Source organism: Pleurodeles waltl, chromosome 2_2 (genome assembly GCF_031143425.1).
Source record: "Pleurodeles waltl isolate 20211129_DDA chromosome 2_2, aPleWal1.hap1.20221129, whole genome shotgun sequence".
Taxonomy (NCBI): Eukaryota; Metazoa; Chordata; class Amphibia; order Caudata; family Salamandridae; genus Pleurodeles; species Pleurodeles waltl.
In genome coordinates, this window is record NC_090439.1 from 570,488,090 (window position 1) to 570,511,305 (window position 23,216).

General features: G+C 45.5%; 1 protein-coding gene across 1 annotated transcript in view; it reads left to right on the plus strand.

Annotated features, from left to right (window-relative positions):
* LOC138282469 (uncharacterized) overlaps positions 1 to 23,216 on the plus strand; it is a 260,896-nt gene that overhangs the window by 173,785 nt on the left and 63,895 nt on the right. The window lies entirely within an intron of this gene.

Genomic DNA, 23,216 nt, shown 5'->3' on the forward strand with positions numbered 1-23,216 from the left:
ATTTAATCTGGAGAATGTGCTGAATCAGTGTAAGGGAAAGAAGGCTAGGCGGAAGGGGAAGAAAACCTGGGGACTGCTTGTGGAGTGGGTTAATTTCCGTTGTCCAGTTACTGTGTGAAGCAGTAGTCAGAGAGGTGAATTGGCATCTGTTTTGCACTCATAGGCATTTTACGGTACTGATGCAGATACCCTTCAAAATCCTAGGTATAACAAGCACTTTATGCACTTAAAACACTTTAGGGAAAGGTGGCCCGCAAATGATCCTGGGAATTCTTGTTTCATGATTATTTAATGCTGGTGACATTCTTTGGGATTTTTAAATTAATGAAATACTGAATGTTGGTCATTGTTTGTTCAAGTATTTTCCTTTTTAAGAAAACAGTCATGCTTATGTATAAATCAAGCATTGGTATTTCTGATGCATATTTTTAAATGTGTGTGCAGAACTTTAGGCTGCTTTTGCACGTGCGCACCTTCTTTCGAGGTGTTGATTGTATTTTTTGTTCTTTTTTGTTAAAAAAAGAAATGTTTATACATAGGAACACAAAAGCTAAATGTATCCTTCTTCACCCAGTGCTCCCCTCCCTCTCTGCCCACTTTGCTCCTTCAAGTCCATATGAGGAACAACTGAGAGCCTTTGTATGCCTGAATTTCCAGGTCTGTTGCTGCTGCTGGAAGTGGTCTGGGGTCAACATCATGTGCTATCTTTTAGTTGCCTATTTTAAATATTGCTCTGATGTCTCAGTAGCATGGTTTGCACTAAGTAAAACTCAAATAAAATATAGTGATAGTTTTCATTCCGTCCATGATAACGCAAAGAGGACAGGGTTTCATGAGTGTAGATCCATTTAAATACATGGGTAGTGTTAGGAATGGGGTCTTTGGTTGGCAGTCAGGCTACCCCCTGTCCAAGCAAAGACCCTCACTTTAGTCAGGGTTAGTCACACACAATCCAAATTATCCTGTGCCCACCCCCTGGTAGCTTGGCACTGGGCAGTAAGGCTTAATTTAGAAGGCAATGTGTAAAGTATTTGTGTAATAAATCATGCAATAACACTGTATAGCACCACAAAAATACACCACACAGTGTTTAGAAAAATATATGATATTTATCTGATAAGATGCAGGTCAAAACCATTAAAATGCAATAAGTATATGTTGAGATATCACTGTAAAAGTGATATAAAGTGTCTATTGTCTTTTAAAAGCAATAAATGTCTCTTTCAGTCACACAGTACCTGGTCTGTGTTCAAAATCTCCGCAGAGAACCACAGAGGAGATGTGTGGAAAACAGGGAGGTGTGCATCGATTTCTTGGGCCACACACGGCGATGCATCGTTTAGTTTTCACGCAGGGACGACTGGCTGTGCGTCTATTTCCGGCACTCGGTCGTGGATCTTCTTCGGTTAGCGGGGTTTTTGGACACCCCAGGGACGATGCGTGGATTTCCAGCGCTGGCAGGACGAAGTCACAGGGGCTGCGTCGATCTGGTGGGCGTTGCGTAGAAATTGCGACAGCACGGCAGGCGATGTGTTGATTCCTCTCTGGAAGTCGGGCTGCATCGTTCCGGCTCAGCTGTGTGTCAATCCTTGGGCCATGTGTCGAATTTCTGGTCGCTGCGCTGGCGATGCGTTGATCTTCTCTTTACAAAGTCAGGCTGCATCATTCCGGTTCAGCATGGGGTGAAGTTTTCACTGCGATGCAGGCTGTGCATTGTTTCTGGCAGGCTGTGAAAAGATTTTCACCGCACAAGGAGTCCTTCTTGTTGAGGTGAAGTCTTTTTGGTCCTGAGACTTCAGGGAACAGGAGACAAGCTCTATCCAAGCCCTTGGAGAGCACTTCTCACCACAGCCAGAGAGAAGCAAGGCAGCAGGGAAACAGCAAGACAGCAGTCCTTCACAGAAAGCGGTCAGGTGAGTCTTTTGGGCAGCTAGGCAGTCCTTCTGGGCAGGTTGCAGATTCTGGTTCAGGTTCTCTTCTCCAGGAAGTGTCTGTGACAAGAGTGTCTTGTCAAGAAATGTCTAATTTGGTAGGGTCAGAGACACTGCTTTAATACCCAAATATGCCTTTGAAGTGGGGGAGTCTTCAAAGAGTGGTTTAGAAGTGCGCAAGATCCCTTTTCAGCTCTATCCTGTCTGCCAGGGTCCCAGTAGGGGGTGTGTCAGTCCTGTGTGTGAGGGCAGGCTACTGTCCTTTTCATGTAAGTGTCAAGCCCTCAACCCTCCCAGCCCAGGAAGACCCATTCAAAATGCAGATGTGTGCAAGTGAGGCTCAGTATCCTGTGTTTGGGGTGTGTCTGAGTGAATGCACAAGGGAACTGTCAACTAAACCTAGCCAGACGTGGACTGGAAGGCATAGAAGGAATTAAGTGTAGAGAAATGCTCACTTTATATAAAATCCAACTTCACCATTAAGAAGGATTTGGTATCACCATTCTGGCCATACTAAATATGACCTGTCTACTCCTTTCAGATCAGGATCTACCCCTCAAACAGTATATGAGGCTAGGCCTAATGCTATCCTATGAAAGGAGCAGGCCTCACAACAGTGTAAAAACGAATGTAGAAGTTTTACACTACCAGGACATATAGGACACACATGTTTATGTCCTGCCTTTTACCTACATAGCACCCTGCCCTATGGGCTACCTAGGGCCTACATTAGGGGTGACTTATATGTAGAAAAAGGGGAGTTTTAAGACTTGGCAAGTACTTTCAAATGGCAAGTTGAAGTAGCAGTGAAACTGCACACACAGGCACTGCAGAGGCAGGCCTGAGACATGGTTAGGGGGCTACTTATGTGGTTGGCACAGCCAGTGCTGCAGCACACTAGTAGCATTTAATTTACAGGCCCTGTGCAGATGCAGTGCACTTGACTAGGGACTTACAAGTAAATTAAATAAGCCAATTGGGTATGAGCCAATGTCACCATGTTTTTAGGAGAGAGCATATGCACGTTAGCACTGATTAGCAGTGGTAAAGTGCGCAGAGTACTAATGCCAGCAAAAATGAGTTACAAAAAATAGGAGGAGGAAGGCAAAAAGTTTGGGGGTGACGCTGCAGAAATGCCATTTCCAACAGGTAGATAGTAGTGATCCACCTAACAGACAATACCATTTCAAAAGGATTTAACACGCAGGGATACTGGTGGTACAGTCACGAGATGATGCAGGTTTTAGTTCTTGGTAGCACAAATGTGTGCAGACCTTGTTTGGCCAGGACATCCAATAAAACTGTACTTACTGAGATACTGTGCAAGTGGCAATAACATAAATCCCTATGCAGGGTATTGTCTGTATCAGAGGGAATGGCAGTCTGTTACCATGCTTAAAGGAAAGGGCCAGCAGGACAATGTACAGGTAAATAATATGTGCTGTAGAGCCAAGAAACTGATGATGCTTAGAACCTGAAAAGAAGAGAATAACAGAATACCTCTAAACACAGATAGAATTAGATCTATACATCAAATTATATTTGTGGCCTGAATTAACAATGTAGGCAATGTAACTAAGTGATGGTTATAGTAATACATTTAGTTTATACGGCCTCCATGAAATTAGTTATGTACCTTGCCTTAATATTATGTTTCATATACGTTGTGTTTCTCAGTTACTGGCTGTATTGGAACTATATTCTGTGCATTATTAATTTAGCAAAACTATGGGAGGTTTCTTTGACTTGATGAGTTGTAGTTACTTACGAGAGGAGGCCATTTAGCAGTACTGGGGTATAGCCTGGAAGATTTCCACAAGCCCTTTTCTGACTAGCCAAGTGCTGTTTGGCAGAGTTTCTTTCAAGGTGTTCCCTTCCCAGAAGTACTGGCAAACCCAATAGGTGTGGGTTTAATTTGACATTGCATGCAAAGACAGACATGCATGCAGTAGCACATCAAAGCCAGATCGGTTGGCTTTGTAGGTGCTTGCTGGCGTTGGTGGAAGTAATGCTGGTATTCTGGTATTGATGCTGGTACTGTTGGTGTATTGGTATTGGTGGAAGTCGGGCAGTATTAATGCTGTGTTAATAACTTTGTTTCGTTTTTTTGGGTGGAAGTGGCAGTATTTAAAAATATATATTTGTTTTAAATGCTTATACTGCATAATAAGCAATATAACAAATTCATTAACATATCCCCTCCTCACTGTACATGATTTTACATTGTCTAAGTACAATGGGTTCCGTTGCGTTTGACACTTTGTGTGTCTCCAAGCGAGCTTCCAATGTCCATAGAGCCCACTGTCCCCTATGAGCTTTCCACCTTCAGGTTCTGTGTCTTCCCCATGGTTGTCCTTACCACACCATCTCAGCCTTCCAGCCACCCCATTTTTTTTCATTTTTCCATTCACAGCCTCTACCTCGATAAATTTCTCTTTTCAGTGTTCAACATTGGTCCATACCCTCCAACAATTCTTGGTGTCCGGGAAGTATTGTCAATTCCCATTTCCATGCAATATCTCGTTTGATGACCATGTACCTTAGGTTAATCAGTAGTTTATGATATCTTGTATGGTCTGTTTGTCTCCAAATTCCCAGTAGGGTCATATCTGGGCGTAACTCCAGAGGCACTGCAGTGGGGCCCTCTAACGCCTATCTCACCACCCTCCAGAAGGGCTCAATTTGGGGGCAGCTCCAGAGCATGTGATAGAACATACCCTCCCAGCCGCAACCCCGCAAGTACTCAGCATTGGCCACTCTACTCAGCTCATGAAGCATGGTACGCTTATAGTAAACCTGATGTAGTATTTTAAGCTGAGTAAGCCTGAAAGATGCGATGCAGATATAGCCACCTCTGCTGGAAACAAGAGTGCCTCGCTCCCATCATCCTCTTCAACGACCCCACAGTCTCGCTTCCATCTTTCATAGAGATCATCTAAGGGGGTTATGTGTTTCTCATCAATGTACCATATGTTAGTGATATCAGTTTCTCCGGCACTATGCTGTCTAATAGTCTCAGCTCTAGCGGAGCGTCTTCCTGTCTCTCTGCCTGTGCCAGCATACTAAGGTGCAGATCAGTCTTTAGCTGTGCATATTGCTGCCATTGTGTGTTGGGCATTTGGTATTCCTTCTGCAGGTAGGCAAAGGGAACCACCCTGTTAGCATCCCACACCTCTACCAAAGTGGATATCCCTAATTCGTCCCAGCTTCAGAATCCTTTCAGGGCAGGGATTCTTGTTTCCTCTCACAAAGGTGTTCTTGGAGTCAGTCATTTAGCCCACCCCATTTCCCTCGTTAGTTTCCTCTGAGTCCAGATAACTACCTCCATTGCTGGGCATAACATAGGGTCTATTCTCTCACCATAGAGCCAGTGTAAATAACTTGTATAGCCTAAAGCCCCTTGGTCGGCTCAAAACGCCAAATCCTCCCAGGGGGTGAAAGCCCAATTATTGACAATGCAGACTTGTGCAGCCTCATAATATTTGTGGATATTTGGGAGTGCTATCCCTCCATCATACTTGGATATCTGAAGAGTACAGAGGGCCACTCTCAGCTGCCCACCCGACCATATCAGGGTATGCACCAAAGCCTCATCGCTTGTAAAGAAGGCATCTGGGATTCTATATGGCGAGTTTGCAGAATGTAGAGGAAATGGGGGAGGGCAATCATCTTTAACATCTCTGCTCTCCCCATGAGCGAGAATGGTAGGGACTGCCAATGTTTGACATCGTGCTCTAAGCATCTCAGCAGAGGGGCCAAGTTAGTATTATAGTACTGGTTTGAGTGTTTTGGTGATCCTAATCCCCAAGTATTTGAATTCGTCTAGTTCCACCCTAAAAGGGGAACTGGTAGTATTGATAACAGTGGCTGTGTTGTATTGGATGCTTTAGTTTGAGGCCATAATGGTATTCATATTTGTTGTGCTGGTATTGATGATGGCCTATTGGTACTACTTGTGTTATAGCTGGTAGGGGTGGTACAGGAAGGCAGAGAGATCTAATTAATATAAGATACTTTGCACCTCTTGGCCTCAGAGGGAATCCTTGGAGTGGGTATATGTATAAGTAAGCTGCAATTTTATCAATGAAGTCAGTTACAATTAAACATTCAGAATTTACCGTATTTCAGAGTCAATAATGAGAGTTTGATTTTTAGTTATAAAATTCTAAATTACAGAAAAATCCATGAAGCAAGTCCCAAAATCTATCCGTATTCTAATATTCTAAATCAATAAAAGGCAGCCTAATCAGAAAAGCTATCACCACTCATAAAGAATACTGCAACAGAAATGGTCTTGGCAGAAAGCAATTGAATGTTTTCAGAGTGCAATTCTTCTAAGCCTGAGAGAGAAAGAGTCTTTTTCCTCCTGTTTGCTAATGATGCTGCCTCACACATGCTCTGTTCTTTCCCTGGGACACATGTATACATTTCATCGAACAGTTACAAACTTTTGTTTGTTTATCTCAAACATTTGCTCGTAACCAATCAGGTGCCAAGTATGCTTGTCTGTATGAATGGTCTTCAGCTTGAGATAGCAGATGAACAAAGGTTTTTATGTACTCTGGTTTCACAATTTGTTTCTTTCAAGTCTACTTAAGGTACATCAGGGAAGATTCTCACATGTCTCATTCTCTGTACGACAGGACACATATGAATTTCTAATGTATTCCAAGTTCATCACTTCCTTTCCCATGCTGTTCCACACTATAAGCTCATTCATAAAAAGCAAGTTTTGTTAATTTAGCAAAGTTCAGTATTCCAAATAGCAGATTAGGTTTGATACAAAAGAAGTAAAAGATGTAACTCTTATTGTTTTAGCAGGAAATAAACATTATGCAGTGGCCATCAGCAGTTCAAGCAAGTGAGGCAAGACACAGGTCATGCAAATTTTAGAAAGAAAAGCTGTTTTAAAATGCGGCTTCTGGTTAGGTATAATATTCACATGTATAGGTTATTAATTAATTGAATCTGACATTAATAAATCACCAGTTCAATTCCCCAGTTTATTGTTTGGAACCATCACATCCCACTCACAAATGTTTTCTTCATAATTCACTCTTGTTTTCTTCTTCTTCAGTGTCATGTCTTTTCCTTTTCAAATTTAAAATTTCTTTCAATCTCTTTTATTACCCATTCACTTGGTCACTCAATTCCAAATGTCTTGTTATTCTTCTTTTCATGTCCCTAGCACTCTTTTTAGCTAATAGGAGTTTTATCACCTTATAGACGGACAAAGTAAGAAGCAAGCCACTACTATAAACACAGGGATTAATATTGTTTTGAGAACCCCCCTCCTATTTCCTCAAGCCAACCAGCTACAGTAGTGAATCTTTTTGTGAAGCTTTTTAATATACCAGTGGTTTCTAAAGGGTCAAGCTCTAAATTTAAATTAGATATGTTCTTTGTATAGCTTACAATCTTCCTGCTCTCATCAGGTATGTATGTGCAACACTTTTCAATCTTCAACATCTTACAGACTCTGCCTTTCTCAGCTAGTATGATATCAAATGCATAGCAGTTCTATAAAACCGTAGATCTAACTGCTGCAAGTTAAGTGTTTTCTCCTAATAAAGCTCCAGAAGTACTAGCTGCCATCCCATCAACTACTGTTAAAAGCTTTCTAATCTTTTCATCATTCAAAATTACTGCTATAGCAGCTATGATTGTTCCAAATATATGTCCTACTGATTGCATTCCCTCATTTACACTACGTGAGTATCTTTTATGTGCTGGTGTCATTGTTACTGCATTTAAACTTTGCATATGATACATCTTTGGAAATAGCAACCCTAAATAACAAATACCCTCCAGAAATGCAGGCAACCTAAAATATGCATTCTCTCTCCATAGAAAGTATATGGTATAGTAGGATCATCTTGTAAAGTGTGCCAAGATCCTCCAGACAATTCAAAGACATGCTCACAATTACAATTTCCCACTAGAACCTTTTTCCCTCTAATTCGACTTTTAAACACACGTATTTTCCCTTTTTTGTCTTTAATCTAACTTTAGTTTTGGTACAGACATTTTCTTTCTAAATTAATTTCCTTTCTCCACACATTCTTCTGAACATCCTCTCTTTTGTACACACTTTTTACAAACTGTTCATTCCTCTCTTCTGACATCAGAATGAAAGCCTTTTCTTGTGAATTCATTAAGCATATTAAATTCCTCTCATGAGCTTTAACAGTGTTTATAGGAAGGAATGGTCTAAAGTAATGTTATGCAGTCTCCACCTCCTTAGGAACCTTGATGGGGATCTTTACCAGTGTGGGGCTCCCCAAAGAGATAGTGTCTGACAGAGGCACTAACTTCATGTCTGCGTACATGAAGTCCATGTGGGATGCATGTGGTGTAACTTACAAATTCACCACACCCTATCTCCCTCAATCCAATGGTCTAAGTTGAGAGATTCCACAAGTTCTTGAAGGGCATGATCACAGGCTGCCTGAGACCATTAGACATAAATAGGACGTCCTCTTGCCAAGCCTTTTCTTTGCTTATAGAGAGGTGCCCCAGAAAGGGATAGGATTCAGTTCCTTTGAGCTTCTCTACGGCTACCCTATCCGGGGGTCCCTAAGCATTGTCAAGGAGGGGTGGGAGAAGGCTCCCAGGACCCCCCCCAGGATGTGGTCAGCTACATGTTGGCACTCCACAACCAGATGTGCTGCTTCTGCTGCAATCTTGAGGCCAGTAAAGAGGTAATGAAATGCTGGTATGACCAGAAGGCCACTACCGTGGAGTTTCAACCTCACGACAAAGTATGGCTCATGGAACCAGTAGATCCCAGAGCTGTCCAGGACCACTGAACTGGCCCATATAAAATAATGGAGCGTAAGTGAAAGGCCGGTTACTTAGTGGACCTCCAGACCCCTAGGAACCCCCTAGGAGTGCTCCGTGTAAACAGACTAAAGCCTCACTTTGAGAGGTCTGAATTCAGCATGCTCCTTGTGACAGACGAAGATGTGGAGGAGGAGAGTGAATCTCTCCCTGACCTCCTCTTTGCACAGGAAAGGGATGGGTCAGTAGAGCATGTCAACCTCTCTGACTCCCTGACTCTAGACCAGTGAGGTGACTGTTACCAGTTGCTGGAATAGTTTTCTGCCCTGTTTTCCCTTACCCCTGGACTCACACATCTCTGCGTCCATGAAGTTGACACAGGAAACAGTCCCCCTGTGAAGAACACAATATATAGGTTTCCAGACAGAGTGAAGGCCATCATCAAGGATAAAGTTGCCAAGATGCTAGCTTTAGGGGTGACTGAAACCTCCACCAGTCCCTGGGCCAGCGCCAAACCAGGACGTCGGTTCTATGTTGACTACTGAAGTCTCAGTTTAGTCACCAACACTGACGCACACCCCATTGCCAGAGATGATGAGCTCATTGACAGGCTAGGCGCTGCCAAATTCCTCAGTACCTTTGATATGACATCAAGGTACTGGCAAATCGCGTTGACTGAGGGTGCAAAAGAGATGTCAGCTTTTTTAACCCCTGAGGGCCAAAATCAGTTCAGGGTGATGCCCTTTGGCTTGAAGAATGCCCCTGGTACCTTCCAATGGTTGGTTAACAGGGTCCTACCTGGTAAAGAGCCATTCTGTGCCGCCTACTTAGATGACATTGCCGTCTACAGTACCAGCTGAGAGGAACACCTGTTTCACCTCCAAGAGGTGCTCCAGGCCCTGCAATAGACAGGACTGACAATCAAGGCCAGTAAGGGCCTGATTGGGCAGGGTTCCGTGCCATGGTGTATTTGGGACAGCTGGTAGGTGGTGGCAAGGTATATCCCCTCCAGGCCAATATTGAACCAAACATGGCTTAGCAATCACCTAAAATCCAGACGGAAGTGAGAGACTTCCTAGGCCTCACTGGCTACTACAGAAGATTTATTAAGGGATATGGCACCATCGTTGCCCCCTTAACTGAGCTGACTTCTAAGAAGCAGCTCAGGTCGGTGAGCTTGACAGGGGCTTGTCAGAAAGCCTTTGATTCCCTCAAGGAAGCCATGTGCATAGCACTTGTGCTTAGGGCTGCTGATTACTCCAAGGAATTCCGACTGCAGAGAGACGCTTCAGAGAATGACATAGGGTCAGCCTTAGCACAGCTGAATGAGGAGGGCCTAGACCAACCAGTAGCGTTCATTAGCAGGAGATTACTTCCACTGGAAGAGAAGTGGAGTGCCATTGAAAGAGAAGCATTTGCTGCAGTCTGGGCACTGAAGAAACAGAGACCATACCAGTTTGAGACTCACTTCTGGGTTCAGACAGACCACAGACCCCTCAGATGGCTCATGCAAATAAAGGGTGAAAATCTTAAACTCTTGCGGTGGTCCATCTCCCTACAGGGTATGGACTTTATGGAGTAACATTGCCAGGAGACTTGACCATTCCAATGCTGATGATCTCTCCAGATTCTTCTGCCTTAGTGATGAGAGCTCCCAAGGGGTTTGGTAGCTCTCCCCACCTTCAGCAAGGGGGGGGGGGACTCCATTTTTCTGACCTTGCTTTTGCTGGTTTTAGGACTCTGCACACTTTACCACTGCTGTCCAGTGCTAAAGTGCATATGCTCTTTCCCCTAAACATGGTGTGAGAAAACAGGGCTGATTGCAGAGGCCCCCTAACTTTTTGCCCCCATTTTCCACTTTATGCTGGTGTTTTCCTGACTCTGATGGTGCCCTGGGTACTGCTAACCAGTCCCAGGGCCTGTGCTCTGTGTCAAAAGGATATGCAAATTAGGCTAATTATAATTGGCTAAGTTAACCTACCTATAAGTCCCTAGTATATGGTAGGGCATGTAGGTTAAGGGACCACAGCATAGGTGGTGCACACCTAGGTGCACTGCTGAAGTGCCCAGTGTCATTTTAAAAGCAGGCCTGCCTTGCTGGCTGCTTTTAAATTAAAGTTATATGCAAATTCGACTTTGGAATTAAAAGTACTTCCAAAGTCTTAAACTACCTTATTTTTACATATAAGTCACCCCTAAGGTGTGCCCTATGTGCCCCTAGGGCTGGGTGACATGTAACTATAAGCAGGGACTTTATAAAAATAGATTTATAAGCCCTGGTGAGGTAAAAACAGCCAAATTCGTTTTTCCCTCATTGAAGTAAATGGCCTTCATAGGCTAGAATGGGCAGACTTTATTTTAAATTTTAAAGTCTCCTTAAATGTTACATACCAAGAATTTGGTATCAAATTAATTGTTGTAATAAATCCCACAACTTCCAGTTGTTGGATTTAATATAACTTGTTCAGGTAAAAAGTTTAGACTTTACCTAAAAAGTTGCCAATTTCAGCTCTGCATTGTTTTTGCTGCTGTGCTCTGATTGGCCAGCCTGCAGCAGCTTCTGCCAGGCTGCCTTGATGAGGTGTGAAGTGGCCTGGCTTCACACAAAGGAATGTGCTTGGGGGAGAGAATCTCCCCTCAGCAGATGATGAGGCAGGAAGGGGGAGGGCTGCCAAACTGGTCTTCAAAGGCAGAGAAGGACATCTGGAGCACCCAGCAACACCCCCACATCCTGCAACCCCAGACAACTAGGTGCCCCCTTGATTAGATTAGGAGAGGGCAGGAGAGGGGTGTGTTTATGATTTTTAGCCACACCAGTGGGTGGGCTCAGCCAGATGTAACCTCCAAAAATCAGATTCAGCCATGTTGGATTTTTAGAGAATGTTGCCTTTTGGGATGGATTTTTGCAACACTTCCCAGGAAGTGGTCATCACAGGGGGACAACCCTGTACCTGATTGGAGAACCAGGACCCCCCTGATTTTCACCCAGGAGCAAGGATAAAACTGGCAGACCTGCCCCCACACCTCAGATCCCCACCAAATTTCAAGAAGAAAGAACTTAAGGAGAAGAAGGACTGCCCTGCTGGACCCCTGGCCTGCACCTGGAACCTGCACTCAGAAGGACTTCACCAGCTGCACACTTGGGCTTCACCACAAGAAGGACTTTGCCTGGCTTCAACTGGTTCAAGGAGGGACTCCCTGTTTGCTACAGGTGAAAAATTGCTAACCAGAGTCCCCTGCACCAACTCCTGAAAAAAAGAGACCAGTTGACCACTGCCCAGTGGCCAAAAAGGAGTTTGCACCAGGTGCATTCTGGGAGTTGAAGTCCGCACCCCCCAAGGACCATCACAGAACTTCTAGACCCTTGGGGTGAGCTGTGGACCCCAAAAGAAGCTTAAAAGAACATCTGGGTGAAGTCCCAGAAGTTTGGAAAAGATTTGGAAAATTTTGTAAAAAAGCTCCAGAGAGGGACCGACCCGCCGCGGAAATTCTAGCCGGCTTGCCTCAACCGCGACCCGGCCTGACTTCGTGGTTCGTCCCGGTAAAGAAAAACATCCGAAAAAGAGACTAAGTCCGAACGTAAAAAGTTGACCGGGACCTCCCAGCCATCGTATCCGAGAAGGGCTCCATGGACGTCGGATCAAGATCCAGGTTTACCCCGGTCGAAGGATTTTCATCTCGAAAAAACGACTAAGTCCGAAGGTAGAAATCACCACTGAGGAAACCCACATCGCGTATCCGGACAAGGGCTCCAGGAGGTCGGATTCAACTGGCAGGTTCGTCCCGGTGAAGAAAAACTTCAAAATAAAGACTAAGTCAGAAGGTAACTTTTTGACCGAGGCCTCCCGCGACCTGTAGCCGAGCAGGGCTCCATCGCGGTCGGCCTGAAAGTTTGACTTTGCCCCGGTCCTGGTGCAACCAGATGACCCGATTGGCGCTTTTTGTTTCTAAGCGCTAGAAAAATAATAATTCTTTAAAAATTCATATCTCCGGTTCCCCTGAACCGATTTTAATCGTTTTTGTGTCATTTTAAAGATAAAAATATAAACTATTTTTATAAATTGGTTTTGGATTTTTAAACTGTTTCCTGTGTTTTATTTGATTACTGTTTTGTGATATTTGAATGCTTTACACTTTGTCTCCTAAGTTAAGCCTTGACGCTCGTTGCCAAGCTACCAAGGGTTGAGCTGGGATTAATTTACTGAGACCTAACTGTACCTAGGTGGAGGTTAGTGGCTTGTTGCTAGGTGTAGGTACCTACCTGCTCTACCAATAACCCATTTTCCAACATTTTTGGAAGCAGCGACGGGATCCTGTACTTGTGTTCAGTATCACGTTACAGTTTTGAGTAAAACAAATTAAAAATCCTTTAAATTGTCTTAGTGCAAAAAATTGTTTTTTTTTTTTTTAATTATTTTTTTTTTTAATTAATTTGGATTAATTTCAATTATTGAATTTTTGTAATTTTTCTAAATTCTTGTTTCCAATTTTTGCAAAAAGTTTTTGTTGACACAAAACTAGGGAACCATGGAGCTTGATCTGGTTAGCCTACCCACACTGACAGTAGTCCAGCTTAGGGGGTTGTGTATTGAAAGAGGGTTGCCTGCAACCACTGATCTCAGGAAGCAAATCCTGATCAAATCCCTGACAGCATGGGCTGAGGCCCAAGATCTAGGCACAGAGGAAGCTCCAGAGGAGGGAGAAAGAAGGGAGGATGCTAGCTCTAACCACTCAGGGGAAGGAAGGCATCTGAGCCTAAGTGAGGATGAGGAAGAACGGTCCTCACTAAATACAGTCACTAGGGGCAGATCCAAAGCTAGTGGTGGGAAGGGGGTCCTTTCAGGAGGAGAGAACCCATCCATCAGAGAAAGAGAGCTGGAGGCCCAGCTAGCATACATAGCTTTGGAAGCAGAGAAGCTGGCCCTAGAAAAGAAAAAGTGGGCAAAGAAAGAGAAAAGAGATGGTGGCAGCGACAGAGAAGTTGAGGTGTCCATGGGTGGGGGAGTTTGCCCCAGATTACCCAAGGGGGTGGTTCCTGCCTATGTAGAGGGGGATGACAAAGATAAGTGGCTGGGGGCCTTTGAGAGGGCACTCCAAATGAGAAGAGTTAGGCCTCAATACTGGGGTTCCCTTTTGTGGGAGTTGGTCCCCAACTCAGGGAGGGATAGGCTTCTGACCTTAAGGGGGGAGGAGGCAGATTCATACCCTAGTATGAAGAGGTGCTTAGCCAAGAAGTTTGGTCTGACCCCAGAGCAATATAGAATGAAGTTCAGGGACACCCAGAAGGTCAGTACCCAGTCTTGGGTTGACTTTGTGGACATTTCACTAAAGGCACTAGAGGGCTGGATTATTGGTAACAAAGTGGATACTTATGAGGGGGTATACAATCTGATCATGAGAGAGCACATCTTGACCAATTGTACCCAAGAGAGGTTACGCCAGCATCTAGTGGACTCTAAGCAGACCAACCCTAGAGAGCTAGGGGAGGCAGCTGATGAGTGGTTGAGAACCAGGGTGGTTGTCAAGTCCCAGGGGGGAGACTCCAAGAAGGGGGGGGCAGGTCCCCAAAAACCTAAGGAGGGAGGTGGTAAGCCCACCACAGAGACTCCCTCTGTACCCCAGAACCCTAAGAAGGAGGAGAGTAAATCCCACTCCCACTCTGACCAGCAGAGACAGCTAGACCCAGGGTTAAAAAAGCTCTTGGACAGTAGGGCTTGCTTTGACTGTCAGCAGACAGGTCACTTCAGAGGAGATGCAGCCTGTCCAAAGAAGGTGGTTAGCACTGGGCTGTCCAGTGTAGCCATAGAGGAGGATTCCTCAGATGATGAAGTCCTCCTAGCATTGAGCTGGGAGACAGGACCAGATGGTAAGCTGGTGATCCCTGAGGGTGGGAGTAGGCACTTCCACCACATTCAAGTGAATGGGATCCCTACCACTGGCCTGAGAGACACCTGTGCCAGTCACACTATAGTGAGTGACCGGTTAGTGACCCCAAACATGTATGTCCCAGGAGAGACAAGAAAAGTCAGGATAGCCACAGGGGAGGTCACCTCCAAACCTGTAGCCATAGTGCCCCTAGAGAGGGAGGGTATCCTTGACTGGATTAGGGTGGTAGTCAGTGCTGACCTCCCCCTGGATTGTATCCTGGGCAATGACCTCCCAGAGGTGGGTCTGGTCCCTGATGGGGCGGACGCCCAGGGCGCCCCCCCAAACCAAAGTCCTGGGGAGTCAGTCCCTACAGTTAGGAGACAGGGGTCCCCAAGAAAAGGAAAAAAGAAAAGGAAGGGTAGGCCACTCTTAAAGAGAGTTCCAGGGAGCCAAAGGCCTTCTGCCCCAGTAGGGGGGGAGCCAAAAATTGGCACTGGTGAGGCGTCACCTGACCCCAAGGAAGTCCTGAGTAGTCAGGCAGCTGTCCAGATGCACGGTGTTGCCCCTGCACTGACAGAAGGGAGAGTGGAAGGGGGGTGTCTGCCACAGGAGGAGGTAGCCCCCCACTCTAGACAGCAAGAGGGGTGCCAGGACCTCACAATTGCCCCTAAAGCAGCTCAGCCACCTGTCAGTGGAGAGCTTAGGGTGTGGTTCTGGGTACTGACAGCTGTCAGTAGCCTCTGCTGGGTGCTAGCCTTCCTGGCAGCACTGTACCTAACCTGGGAGGCAGACCCCAGGGCCAATAGCAAAGTAGGCCCCCTGACCCTATTGGTCATGGTGGGGTTGCTCAAGTGTTGGGTGACCTCTTTGGGTAAGCTAGGTGTTGCCCTAGCAAAGTTTGGAGTAGGGGAGGTGGGCACCTCACTACCCAAGTTGGCAGAGAAAGAGGAGGAAGACCCCCCTAGAGGGAAGTTTCAGTTTGAGATGGGTCCTTTCATTGTTGGGGTGGGTTCACTACCCAGAGGGAGTGACCCTGACAGGAGGATGTAAGGCAGAGTAGGCCCTGCAAAGGGACAGCCAGTTCTCTTCACTGTCTTCCTCGCCTAACAAGCCAGGAACACTCTCCCAGGGTTGGGCTGAGTCTCCTGGGCGTGTGGGCTGGGGGGGGGGGGCTGTGTGAGAAAACAGGGCTGATTGCAGAGGCCCCCTAACTTTTTGCCCCCATTTTCCACTTTATGCTGGTGTTTTCCTGACTCTGATGGTGCCCTGGGTACTGCTAACCAGTCCCAGGGCCTGTGCTCTGTGTCAAAAGGATATGCAAATTAGGCTAATTATAATTGGCTAAGTTAACCTACCTATAAGTCCCTAGTATATGGTAGGGCATGTAGGTTAAGGGACCACAGCATAGGTGGTGCACACCTAGGTGCACTGCTGAAGTGCCCAGTGTCATTTTAAAAGCAGGCCTGCCTTGCTGGCTGCTTTTAAATTAAAGTTATATGCAAATTCGACTTTGGAATTAAAAGTACTTCCAAAGTCTTAAACTACCTTATTTTTACATATAAGTCACCCCTAGGGTGTGCCCTATGTGCCCCTAGGGCTGGGTGACATGTAACTATAAGCAGGGACTTTATAAAAATAGATTTATAAGCCCTGGTGAGGTAAAAACAGCCAAATTTGTTTTTCCCTCATTGAAGTAAATGGCCTTCATAGGCTAGAATGGGCAGACTTTATTTTAAATTTTAAAGTCTCCTTAAATGTTACATACCAAGCATTTGGTATCAAATTAATTGTTGTAATAAATCCCACAACTTCCAGTTGTTGGATTTAATATAACTTGTTCAGGTAAAAAGTTTAGACTTTACCTAAAAAGTTGCCAATTTCAGCTCTGCATTGTTTTTCCTGCTGTGCTCTGATTGGCCAGCCTGCAGCAGCTTCTGCCAGGCTGCCTTGATGAGGTGTGAAGTGGCCTGGCTTCACACAAAGGAATGTGCTTGGGGGAGAGAATCTCCCCTCAGCAGATGGTGAGGCAGGAAGGGGGAGGGCTGCCAAACTGGTCTTCAAAGGCAGAGAAGGACATCTGGAGCACCCAGCAACACCCCCACATCCTGCAACCCCAGACAACTAGGTGCCCCCTTGATTAGATTAGGAGAGGGCAGGAGAGGGGTGTGTTTATGATTTTTAGCCACACCAGTGGGTGGGCTCAGCCAGATGTAACCTCCAAAAATCAGATTCAGCCATGTTGGATTTTTAGAGAATGTTGCCTTTTGGGATGGATTTTTGCCACACTTCCCAGGAAGTGGTCATCACAGGGGGACAACCCTGTACCTGATTGGAGAACCAGGACCCCCCTGATTTTCACCCAGGAGCAAGGATAAAACTGGCAGACCTGCCCCCACACCTCAGATCCCCACCAAATTTCAAGAAGAAAGAACTTAAGGAGAAGAAGGACTGCCCTGCTGGACCCCTGGCCTGCACCTGGAACCTGCACTCAGAAGGACTGCACCAGCTGCACACTTGGGCTTCACCACAAGAAGGACTTTGCCTGGCTTCAACTGGTTCAAGGAGGGACTCCCTGTTTGCTACAGGTGAAAAATTGCTAACCAGAGTCCCCTGCACCAACTCCTGAAAAAAAGAGACCAGTTGACCACTGCCCAGTGGCCAAAAAGGAGTTTGCGCCAGGTGCATTCTGGGAGTTGATGTCCGCACCCCCCAAGGACCATCACAGAACTTCTGGACCCTTGGGGTGAGCTGTGGACCCCAAAAGAACCTTAAAAGAACATCTGGGTGAAGCCTCAGAAGTTTGGAAAAGATTTGGAAAATTTTGTAAAAAAGCTCCAGAGAGGGACCGACCCGCCGTGGAAATTCTAGCCGGCTTGCCTCAACCGCGACCCGGCCTGACTTCGTGGTTCGTCCCGGTAAAGAAAAACATCCGAAAAAGAGACTAAGTCCGAACGTAAAAAGTTGACCGGGACCTCCCAGCCATCGTATCCGAGAAGGGCTCCATGGACGTCGGATCAAGATCCAGGTTTACCCCGGTCGAAGGATTTTCATCTCGAAAAAACGACTAAGTCCGAAGGTAGAAATCACCACCGAGGAAACCCACATCGCGTATCCGGACAAGGGCTCCAGGAGGTCGGATTCAACTGGCAGGTTCGTCCCGGTGAAGAAAAACTTCTAAATAAAGACTAAGTCAGAAGGTAACTTTTTGACCGAGGCCTCCCGCGACCTGTAGCCGAGCAGGGCTCCATCGCAGTCGGCCTGAAAGTTTGACTTTGCCCCGGTCCTGGTGCAACCAGATGACCCGATTGGCGCTTTTTGTTTCTAAGCGCTAGAAAAATAATAATTCTTTAAAAATTCATATCTCCGGTTCCCCTGAACCGATTTTAATCGTTTTTGTGTCATTTTAAAGATAAAAATATAAACTATTTTTATAAATTGGTTTTGGATTTTTAAACTGTTTCCTGTGTTTTATTTGATTACTGTTTTGTGATATTTGAATGCTTTACACTTTGTCTCCTAAGTTAAGCCTTGACGCTCGTTGCCAAGCTACCAAGGGTTGAGCTGGGATTAATTTACTGAGACCTAACTGTACCTAGGTGGAGGTTAGTGGCTTGTTGCTAGGTGTAGGTACCTACCTGCCCTACCAATAACCCATTTTCCAACACATGGTAACATTGGTTCCTACCCAATTGGCATATTTAATTTACCTGTAAGACCCTAGTAAAGTGCACTACATGTGCCCACGGGCTATAAATTAAATGCTACTAGTGGCCCTGCAACAGTGATTGTGCCACCCACATAAGTAGCCCCTTAACATCGTAGTTGCTGGGCCTTCCCCCCCCCGAGTGCTGTGCCCTTTTTGGCTATTTGGGGTAGTTCGCGCTTAGGCCTTCATAACTTTTTGTCCACATAAGCTATCCACGCCAAATTTGCGTTCTTTTTTTCCAACATCCTAGGGATTCTAATGGTACCCAGAGTTTGTGGTATCCCCTGGAGGAGACCAAGAAATGAGCCAAAATACAATGAAAATTTTGTTTTTTTAAAAAAAATGGGAAAAAAAGGGCTGCCGAAGAATGCTTGTGTTTTTTTTCCCTGAAAATGGCATCAACAAAGGGTTTCTGGTGCTAAAATCACCATCTTCCCACCTTTCAGGAATGGGCAGACTTGAATCAGAAAACCACATTTTTCAACACAATTTTGGCATTTTACTGGGACATACCCCATTTTTACTATTTTTGGTGCTTTCAGCCTCCTTCCAGTTAGTGACAGTAATGGGTGTGAAAACAATGCTGGATCCTGGAAAGCTAAACATTTCTGAAAAGTAGACAAAATTCTGAATTCAGCAAGGGGTCATTTGTATAGATCCTATAAGGTTTTCCTACAGAAAATGACAGCTGAAATAAAAAAATTATTGAAAGTGAGCTGAAAAAAACAGCCATTTTTCTCCACGTTTTACTCTGTAACTTTTTCCTGCAATGTCAGATTTTTTAAAGCAATATACCGTTTCATGTGCTGGACTCTTCCGGTTGCGAGGATATATAGGGCCTCAAGTTGTAACCGCTGTGGGGCCGCCAATGCGGCCGCACTCCTGCGGTGCCCATTTTGACATCCCCGCTGGGCCACTTCCGCCCGCCGGCCCAGCGGGGATGTGGGCCCCAACATGGGAGCCGGCTCCAAATGGAGCCGGCGGTGTTGCGGCCTTGCGACGGGTGCAGCTGCACCCGTCGCGCTTTTCACTGTCACAGGGCCCCTGCACTGCCCATGCCAGTGGCATGGGCAGTGCTGGGGCCCCCAGGGGCCCCACGACTCCCCGTACCGCCAGCCTTTTCCTGGCGGTTCAAACCACCAGGAAAAGGCTGGCGGTAGGGGGACTCGTAATCCCCTGTGCAGCGCTGCCCTGGCGGATTACTACCGCCGGGGCCATTGTGGTGGGAAACCGTCGGCCCCGGTGGTGCGACCGCGGTGTTATGACCCTGGAAGCACCGCCAGCCTGTTGGCGGTGCTTCCGTCATTTCAGCCCTGGCGGTCCGGTACCACCAGGGTTGAAATGACGCCCATAGGGGTTGTAGGTTCATCAAGATCCCTAGGTACCCAGAGCCAGTAAATGAGGTGCACCTTGCAATGGGTTTTCATTCTATACCGGGTATACAGCAATTCATTTGCTGAAATATAAAGAGTGAAAAATAGGTATCAAGAAAACCTTTGTATTTCCAAAATGGGCATAAGATAAGGTATTGAGAAGCAGTGGTTATTTGCCCATCTCTGAATTCCGGGGTGCCTATACTAGCATGTGAATTACAGGCCATTTCTCAAATAGACGTCTTTTTTACACACTGTCTTACATTTGGAAGGAAAAAATGTAGAGAAAGACAAGAACAATAACACTTGTTTTGCTATTCTGTGTTCCCCCAAGTCTCCCGATAAAAATGGTAACTCACTTGCGTTGGTAGGCCTAATGCTCGCGACAGGAAACGCAACATGGACACATCACATTTTTACTTTGAAATCTGGTGTGTTTTTTGCAAAGTGCCTAGCTGTAGATTTTGGCCTCTGGCTCAGCCGGCACCTAGGGAAACCTAGCAAACCTTGGCATTTTTGAAAACTAGATACCTAGGGGAATCCAAGATGGGGTGACTTGTGGGGCTCTGACCGTGTTCTGTTACCCAGAATCCTTTGCAAACCTCACAATTTGGCTAAATAAACACATTTTCCTCACATTTCGGTCACAGAAAGTTCTGGAATCTGAGAGGAGCAACACATTTCCTTACACTCAGTGTTCCCCCAAGTCTCCCGATAAAATTGATACCTCACTTGTGTGGGTAGGCCTAGCGCCCGTGACAGGAAATGCCCCAAAACACAACGTGGACACATCCCATTTTTTGACAGAAAACAGAGGTGTTTTTTGCAAAGTGCCTACCTGTAGATTTTGGCCTCTAGCTCAGCCGGCACCTAGGGAAACCTAGCAAACCTTGGCATTTTTGAAAACTAGACACCTAGGGGAATCCAAGATGGGGTGACTTGTGGGGCTCTGAGCAGGTTCTGTTACCCACAATCCTTTGCAAACCTCAGAATGTGGCTAAAAAAAACCATTTTCCTCACATTTCGGTGACAGAAAGTTCTGGAATCTGAGAGGAGCCACAAATTTTATTCCACTCAGCGTTCCCCCAAGTCTCCCGATAAAATTGATACCTCACTTTTGTGGGTAGGCCTAGCGCCTGCAACAGGAACTGCCGCAAAACACAACGTGGACACATCCCATTTTTTGACAGAAAACAGAGGTGTTTTTTGCAAAGTGCCTACCTGTAGATTTTGGCCTCTAGCTCAGCCGGCACCTAGGGAAACCTAGCAAACCTTGGCATTTTTTAAAACTAGACACCTAGGGGAATCCAGGATGGGGTGACTTGTGGGGCTCTGACCAGGTTCTGTTACCCAGAATCCTTTGCAAACCTCAGAATTCGGCTAAAAAACCCCATTTTCCTCACATTTCGGTGACAGAAAGTTCAGGAATCTGAGAGGAGCCACAAATTTCCTTCCACCCAGCGTTCCCCCAAGTCTCCCGATAAAAGTGATACCTCACTTGTGTGGGTAGGCCTAGCGCCCTCGACAGGAAATGTCCCAAAACACAACATGGACACATCACATTTTTTTACAGAAAACAGAAGTGTTTTTTGTAAAGTGCCTACCTGTAGATTTTGGCCTCTAGCTCAGCCGGCACCTCGGGAAACCTAGAAAACCTTGGCATTTTTTAAAACTAGAGACCTAGGGGAATCCAAGATGGGGTGACTTGTGGGGCTCTGACCAGGTTCTGTTACCCAGAATCCATTGCAAACCTCAAAATGTGGCTAAAAAAACACTTTTTCCTCACATTTCGGTGACAGAAAATTCTGTAATCTGAGAGGGCCAAAAATTTCCTTCCACCCAGCATTCCCCCAAGTCTCCCGATAAAAACGGTACCTCACTTGTGTGGGTAGGGCTGGTGCCCGTGACAGGAATAGATCACACAACGGTCAATGTTGGTCCTTTCATGAGGCAGCTGTTGACCCTGGAGTGATCCATTCCTGACGCAGGCACTAGGTGTAGGCACTCAAGTGGGGTAGTGTTTTTATCAGGACAGGTGAGGAATCACTGGGTGGTAGGAATTTTGTGGATCCCAGCATATTCCTGTTGTTTGTGTGACAGAAATGCGAGAAAAATAGAGTTTTTAAATCAACATTTCAGCTTTGCAGGGTATTCTGGGTAAGAAAACTTTGGGGAATCCACACAAGTCACACCTCTGTGGACTCCCCCGAATGTCTAGTTTCCAGAAATGTTTGGGTTTAGTATGTTTCTCTATGTGGCCGCCGATCCCAGGACCAAAAACACAGGTTCCTGCCTTACAAAACCAGTTTGTTTTGTGATAGATCAATTTGATGTCGCCACAATACGATTTGGGCGGTGGAATTTGGGGCTGAACTAAATTGGGGAGCTCCCAAGAGAGCACTCACTCTCTCTGCTTGCCGCTGCATTCACCTGCTCTCTGGGTTGGGCTAACCCACTATTACCCCGTTGCACAGACTGTGCTTGCGAAGGGACAGCAGAACTGTCCTCATCACCTCCCTCATAATTTACTGGAAGAGAAGTTATCGAAGGGGACTCCTCCGACTGAAAAATCACTCACAGAGTCTGTGCCATTGTCCTATCCCTCAGATGCTGTCTCAGTATCTGATGTCTCAGTCTCTGATCCTATGTCAGAGCTGTCCTCTATAACCCGAGTGAAGGCAGCAGTCATCCATCAAGATGCCATCTCTACTATTGGCTAAACTGTTGCTCTAAAACTCTAGCCTACGTATAAAGTCACAAAATCGATGGTGTGTGTGAGATACGTGCAACGGTAGAGGCCACCTTACCTGCGCTTCTTCCCTTAATCAGCACGTTCTTTGAAGACACTCAAAAACACCTTGTCACATACCCGTCACAGTCTTTAGCACTTCCTGCGCCCAGTCCAACAATCATTATTGGTGCTCCCACTCCCTCCTCCTCGGATTCCCTCATTACCACCCAGCAAAAGTGCCCTTCATCTCTCCATAGCCGCCCTCCACCCCGCACATACATTTCATTTGTATTATAGCGCAGGTAATGGCTGACTTTACTAATGTACTCAGCTGTTTACATAAAATACAGATATGCTCTTTGCAGTAGGCATATAAACCTTCTGCGCTTCTTTATGGCACTAAAACTGACACTAGACAAAAGTCTGATCCTTTTGTAGCAGAAACATAATCACAATACTTACTTGACTTTTTTATTGCTGCCTAAAAGCTACAGTTGAAATGCATCAGTTGAAGTATGTGCATTGCTTTGAAGACGCAAGCTGCAACTGCAAGACAGCTGGTGGCAAATATATATATATATATATACATATACATATATACAGTATATATATATGTAGATCACTTTTATATGTGGGTCTGGTTTTCCTGGGGGCCGATCGCAGCCCCCAGGGAAACCACACATGTATTGACAAAAGTGATTTATATATATATATATATATAAATATATATACATATATATATATATATATATATTTAGATCTATCTCTATATATATATCTATCTACATGGATATATCTATAGATAGATCTATATATATATATATATA